The 6,449-nt window shown below is 33.0% G+C and overlaps 1 pseudogene; it reads right to left on the reverse strand.

Moving 5' to 3' along the window:
• Positions 1-3,468: 3,468 nt before the first annotated feature.
• Positions 3,469-4,301, reverse strand: LOC137959596 (protein LURP-one-related 11-like; annotated as a pseudogene).
• Between the last annotated feature and the right edge of the window lie 2,148 nt (positions 4,302-6,449).

Here is a 6,449-nt window from a genome sequence, read left to right on the forward strand (position 1 = left end):
CAGGCGTCCATTAGCCAACGAAACCGACCCCCATCACGGATGAGGTACAGTTCGTAGTGACTGCGAAGTTATATGGGGCTCTACCAGGGGTGTTCGGTGAATTTGGACTTGATGTGTGTGTTTTCTCATTATTTAGTGCATATGCAGTAGTGAAAATAGATTAATTAATTTTGAAATGTTTGAGAATGTTGTTGAGAATTTTTGAAGTGCTATGGAATATTTTTGCCATGTGGTGAGGAGATTCCGGTGTTATACATATCCACTACATGGTATTCTATTTTTTATGGTTTGTGTTTCTATAACGGGTAAAGGTTGTCTAATAAAATTTTTTCCATGAGGACCATCTCAGATTTAGATTATACATGGCTACAAGAAGACAACCGACTGGTCAACCATATGACATTTGGACCTTCGAAGACGATAGCAAAATACTCGATCTCTTGGTCGAGCAGGTTAATCTAGGGAACAAGTTGCCTAACGGGGTATGGAAGCATGAGGTATATATGGACTATGTTAATAAGTTCAATGAAGACGCAGTCAATAAAAAAAATTGTTGAGCAGGTGAAGAATCGAACAAGATCATGGAAGGAAACATACCAAACGGTAACGAGTTGTATCAACACTAGTGGGTTCGGTTGGGATGCAACCACACGACGAGTTACTGCATGTAATTCTGTATGGCTTGACTACATAAAGGTCAGTAAATCATAATGTACTATAAAGTATTTTTTATGTTTTCCGCGTTAGTATAACTCTAATTTTATTTTTTTGTTTTTGTCATAATGGGAGATTTTGCTCATGCAGGGACGTATATCATTTTCTAGCATGAAGAGAAACAACTATAGTTTGTAAATTTATAGTGGATTTATAGTTTTTATTTGGGTGATTATAAATTGATAGTGATATTTCATTTAATTTTGTTGTGTTTGATTATTGTATGGAGTTTATTTATAATGTTATGCAGTGTATGGAGTGTTTAGACTATTTTATGGAGTGTATAAAAAATTTCATGGAGTGTTTTTGGAATATATAGACAATTTTATGGAGTGTTTATGAAGTGTTTATGAAGTGTTTATGCAGGTATTATGTATATTGATTATGCCCAATTTTAAGTAGAGGTCATGCCGAATTTTATACATGTATTATATACATAAATTATGCTCAATTTTAAGAAGAGGTTATGCCCAATCTTATACATGTATTGTATATATATGTTATGCCTAATTTTATGTAGAGATCATGTCCAATTTTATGTATAATGTATGCATAATTTTATATACAATTTATTTGATATATATTTTTTGAAAAGTTTTAAATGTATGTTGAGGCTCGAGTTCGGCTCGAAGCTTGGCTCGAACTCGGTTAAAATTTTTGGGCTCGAGCTCGATAACAGTTTTAGGCTCGAGACGAGGTTCAGCTCAAAATATTTAAATCAAGCAAGGCTCGAACATAGGCAGTTTCGGGCTAGGCTCGGCTCGATGCCACCCCTAATTGCGATGGTCTTGACAATGTGGGTAGCCAAGCAACATGCTTTCAGAGGCAGAGTGCATTAGAATCCACAAGAGCCACACAATTTCGAGATGCCATATCGACTTCCTTGTGGAACGATAAATGATGGTTGTATCTTATTACTTTTGAACATGCGTCGTTTATATGTCCTAAACTTGTAACTTGATGATTTTAATATTAAAGGCACGAACTCATTATTTGAATAATCTTTCTTTTAGGTTATTAATAAAGTTGTATATGTATTTATTTATTATTTTTGTTCAATTTTATTATTATATTAAAGTTCATATTTAAGTCTTTGGTAAATAAAATATAATTAAAGTATGCATTTGATTAATTAATTATTTTTAATTTTGTCAAAATATATTATTAATTAATACCATGTAAAAATCTATCTTATGTTATTAATATAATATTTTTTATTTATTAATCATATTTATTTTTTATTTACTCTATTGTATTAGTGATTTAATAGTGGCAAGTAAAATATTGTTACTTCAAGCATTTGGTTTAATTAACTCATTTTTATAATTAATATAATCAATGGTTTTAAATTTCGAAGATGAAGATGAAGATGAACTTGTCCAGACTAACTCTATTTCGAAGATTTCAAAGATGAACTTGTCAACACTAACACCCATTTTGAAGATGAAGATCATGTAGATACATAAGATGAAGATGAAGATGAAGATGAAGATCAAATTTTCGTTTTGTTGACTAACCCCCCCTAAAGTAGTTCTTGTCATCTTGATCATTTACTTGCTCTTACTTCAACTTTATCATATTTATTTCTAGTGTAAACATAAACACTGTAACTATTTTTTTTGAATTCTTTCGTATGGTGGCACAAACACAAGAAAATCGATCACAAGAAATTCTTTTACTAAGAAAAAACTCCAAAGAGAAAAGTAGTCAAAGAGAAAACGATCTTCCACCACTTTGTTTTCCTTTGGTGGAACGAACCATCCCTTAAGATACATAAATTTAAAATAAAAAATTTATCTTCTCTTTTTCATATAAAAAATAACGTTTAAATTATTTCAAAATACAATTCCGTTTATACACAAGGAAGGAGCCGAGTGGAGGGGGAATAATGCAATAAAGGGGGATGAAGCTAATGTCCCATATTTGATAAAAACTATGTTCAAGATTTTTTCCCTACATTCTATAACTCGAATCAGGCTACTTCATCATCTTCTTCTTCTAATCCTTTTCCGGCCGTAATAGACCCCGATTTCAGTTCACTTTCAGTTTCTTTTCATGAACCGAAATCAGGCTACAAAACTTTAACAAGACGATCAAATGATCTGTTTGTATTGTGATTGGGTCTTCCTCCTTGCCTCTAATAGTGGCAAACTAGCCTCCTCGCTGCCAGCCCACTCTAGCCTTCTGAAAGAAATCAATACAGTTAAGGGGCTAGGAATCGCAAGAATGGAGAAGTCCAAAATTGAATTGAATGGGGTGGGAAAGACAGGTTCGGAATGACCGGATTAGCAGGAGGGAGGGCGGCTCCACCCTGAAACAAAGAGGCTGGTTATGTCCGTCTCCTTCCCATCTATCTTGACCGGGAAGAGGGGGGAGGCTCTTGCAGAAGCCCTGCCCGCCCTTCTCTATTTTGAGGAATCCCTCATATTGATGATTCTCATGAAAAGAGCAAATGTGAATGAAGAGTTTCACATGTTCCGGTTCATTAGACCATATACCACCACCAGTCCCATGACAAGTGAATGATCTGTGTCGGGCTCCACCATTAGACTCAGAACATCATCTCCCAAAGCAATTCCTGAACTCGAATGTTTCTGCTTCACCTGTTCATATGCAATTGTAACAGAAGTTTAGACAGTATCTTGACCGGGAAGAGGGGGAGGCTCTTGCAGAAGCCCTGCCCGCCCTTCTCTATTTTGAGGAATCCCTCATATTGATGATTCTCATGAAAAGAGCAAATGTGAATGAAGAGTTTCACATGTTCCGGTTCATTAGACCGTATACCACCACCAGTCCCATGACAAGTGAATGATCTGTGTCGGGCTCCACCATTAGACTCAGAACATCATCTCCTAAAGCAATTCCTGAACTCGAATGTTTCTGCTTCACCTGTTCATGTGAAATTGTAACAGAAGTTTAGACAGTAGAGATTTGAGGAATTTGAAGCTGACCCAGTGTAGAGAGCGATTCATAGTAGCCAAATAAACCGTGGAAGAAAAGATCTGTAAGAGCTTACCTCCGCAACAAGCTCTCCTGTTTGTTTGAATATCTTGCATCCCGACTTGAGTCCTTTGATGCTGTAGCAGCTTGGCTGAGTTTTCTCCAGACCCACTGTGACTGAACAAGTCGTCTCTCCCCTGAACATGCTGCAAGCTCTGCTAACTCTAAACCATGGCAGCTCATGATCCTCAACGTTCGAGACACTAGATTTATAGCCTTCCCAACGCCCAAAAACTCTGAGTTTCTGCATGGAGTTAAAGAGAGTAAACCAACTGTGGAAACAATCAAGTAACAAAGGATCATAATTCAAGTATGCCAGTTTCTGAACCTCACCTTTCTGAGTATCGTAAACAGAATATGGCCTCTAGGATCCATAAGATAAACTTTATCATTGCATCTCCGGTTATAGTTATCAACCCTGTAAACGATCTGCCCATTTGAATCATAGATGGCGCAGCCGTTGCCATTGAGTATCAAAGATTTCATCCAGACAGTATAAACTTTTCTTTTTGGAGTCATAGATGAAGAAAGCGAGGGCGAGGAAGAAGCAGAAAAGAAGAAGAGGACTCTGGATGAATCTTTGCCATCGGAGATGACTGTGAAGAGTCAGGAATGGTAGCAGACTAAACTAATATGCTCAATAAAAACCAGTCATTGATCAGATGAAGCCTACCTGAGATTGGCCTTTTAAAATTTGGGAATTTTAGGATATTACCCAATTTTTTAACATAATAAAATAAATAACCAACTTTTTAACTTATTTACATAAATATTCAACTTTGACCCGTCAACTGCATATGTGTACAGTCAAAGGTGACATGTAAGCATTGACCGATTACGTGGTGCCACATCATCATGCCCAATCAAAACCCTTGTGTCTTAAGCCACATCAACCGACACGTCATCATCAAACCAAGTCATCATCCATGTAGGATGACACATCATCTGACAGGTCATTGAATGTAACGTATGCCCTCTACTTCAATTTACTTTTTTTCTCCTATTTTCTTTTCATGATTGATTTTGGTTATTTTTTAATTAATATTTTTTAAAAAATATTAATTTCTGGTTATAAAAAATCTTACGCATTTCATTTCATTACCTTTACTTTAATATAATAAAAATATAAATTTTGATTATTAATTATTTTAATAAATGTTTGTTAATAAAATTAATGCTATTTTATTTAATACCTTAATGTAAATTTAACTTTAAGATATTATTTAATTCAATATAATATTTAGTAAAAATTAATTTAGTTTTAAATTTTTTATTTTTTGGTACAAATATTCTACCTTTTTATAGTAACAAAAAAAATAAAATTCGTAGTAATTAATTAAAATAATTTATTTTTACCGATTTAACACCTTCTATTATTGATATTTAATTTTTTTAATTAAAAAAATTATTTTAGAGTTTAAAAATCTAATTTATCTGTACATGTTTGATTACCTTATATAAAAATATTTAAAATTATTTTTTAAAAATTATTTAAATCATTAAAAAATTATAAAATAAAATTTTATATTTTAAAATTTGATTTCATAACTAAAAACTATTTAAAATATTTATAAATCGATTTAATACTTTAAAGTATTTTTAAAATATTGAATTTAAGAATCAATTTTTTTATTTTAAAAAAATATTTATTCAATGATGCATCAAGTTGATGTGGCATACTACAGTGTGACGTGGCTTGTCGATGACATGTTATTTTATGTGGCGTAAGACTCTTCGGGTGCTAATGTGGCATGATGATGTGGTAGCACATAATCGGTCAAAGCTTACATATCACTTTTAATTATACACATGTGTAGTTGATTGATCAAAGTTGAATATTTGTGCAAATAAGTTAAAAAGTTGGCTATTTGTGTTAATATGTTAAAAAAATGGGTATTATCCTAAAATTCCCTTAAAATTATTTGTTTGTTGATGATCTCTTTGGTCGACATTCAACAACTATAAAACATGGTCTAGTTTAATGGTTGATGTGCTTAGAGTCCAACAATCCATTTTAGTTTGCATCAGTGGAATCCGAATCTTTCGTAACTACATTTACTTCCCATTAAATTATTGAGACCCTGATGCAATCTTTGAACTATTTAAATATTAACATGCATTAGCCCTTAATTAACTATTCCATGAGACCTTATCTCTTCATTAGACTTCTTGCCAATGCCATCGGTCATATGCTTAAGTAGAAGCAGTCATATAGCCTCTGCCTAAATGAAATAAAAAACATGGGATTGATGGAGAATTTTGATAATAATCTATCAAGAGTTATTGGAACTTGACAAAGCGAGCCTGTCATGCAGCCAATCAAGTACAAGTATAAGGAAATTTTATTGCTTCTATATAAGGTTTGTGGTGGCTTAAGTTCAAAAAAGAACAATAGAAAATGGTTGCTTCAACTTTTGGCTCAAATCTTTTGTGATAATTTTTAGGGTTTATATATAACTATTTTTTTTGTAAAGAAATACATTAAATTCATCTGATGCAATGAAGTGGTTGAACTTAATATGCACTTCGATCCAATCAACTTATGAAATATTTGTTTATGCTTGTATGTGCAAGAGTAAGGCCTTGTTAGTGCACTTGGTTGAAAATTTATATCCCAGGAAAAACTAGAAATATTTTTTCTAAGATACAAATTTCCAAAAAACCTTCAGATAAAACCCTATTAGTGTCGTAATAGGAAATTATATGGAAAATTTTATAAATTTCCAAGGAAAATT

The sequence above is a fragment of the Aristolochia californica genome, unplaced genomic scaffold (genome assembly GCF_029961685.1).
Source record: "Aristolochia californica isolate CCGP_79_NKW_82.1479 unplaced genomic scaffold, dmAriCali1.0.hap1 SCAF_3, whole genome shotgun sequence".
Classification (NCBI taxonomy): domain Eukaryota; kingdom Viridiplantae; phylum Streptophyta; class Magnoliopsida; order Piperales; family Aristolochiaceae; genus Aristolochia; species Aristolochia californica.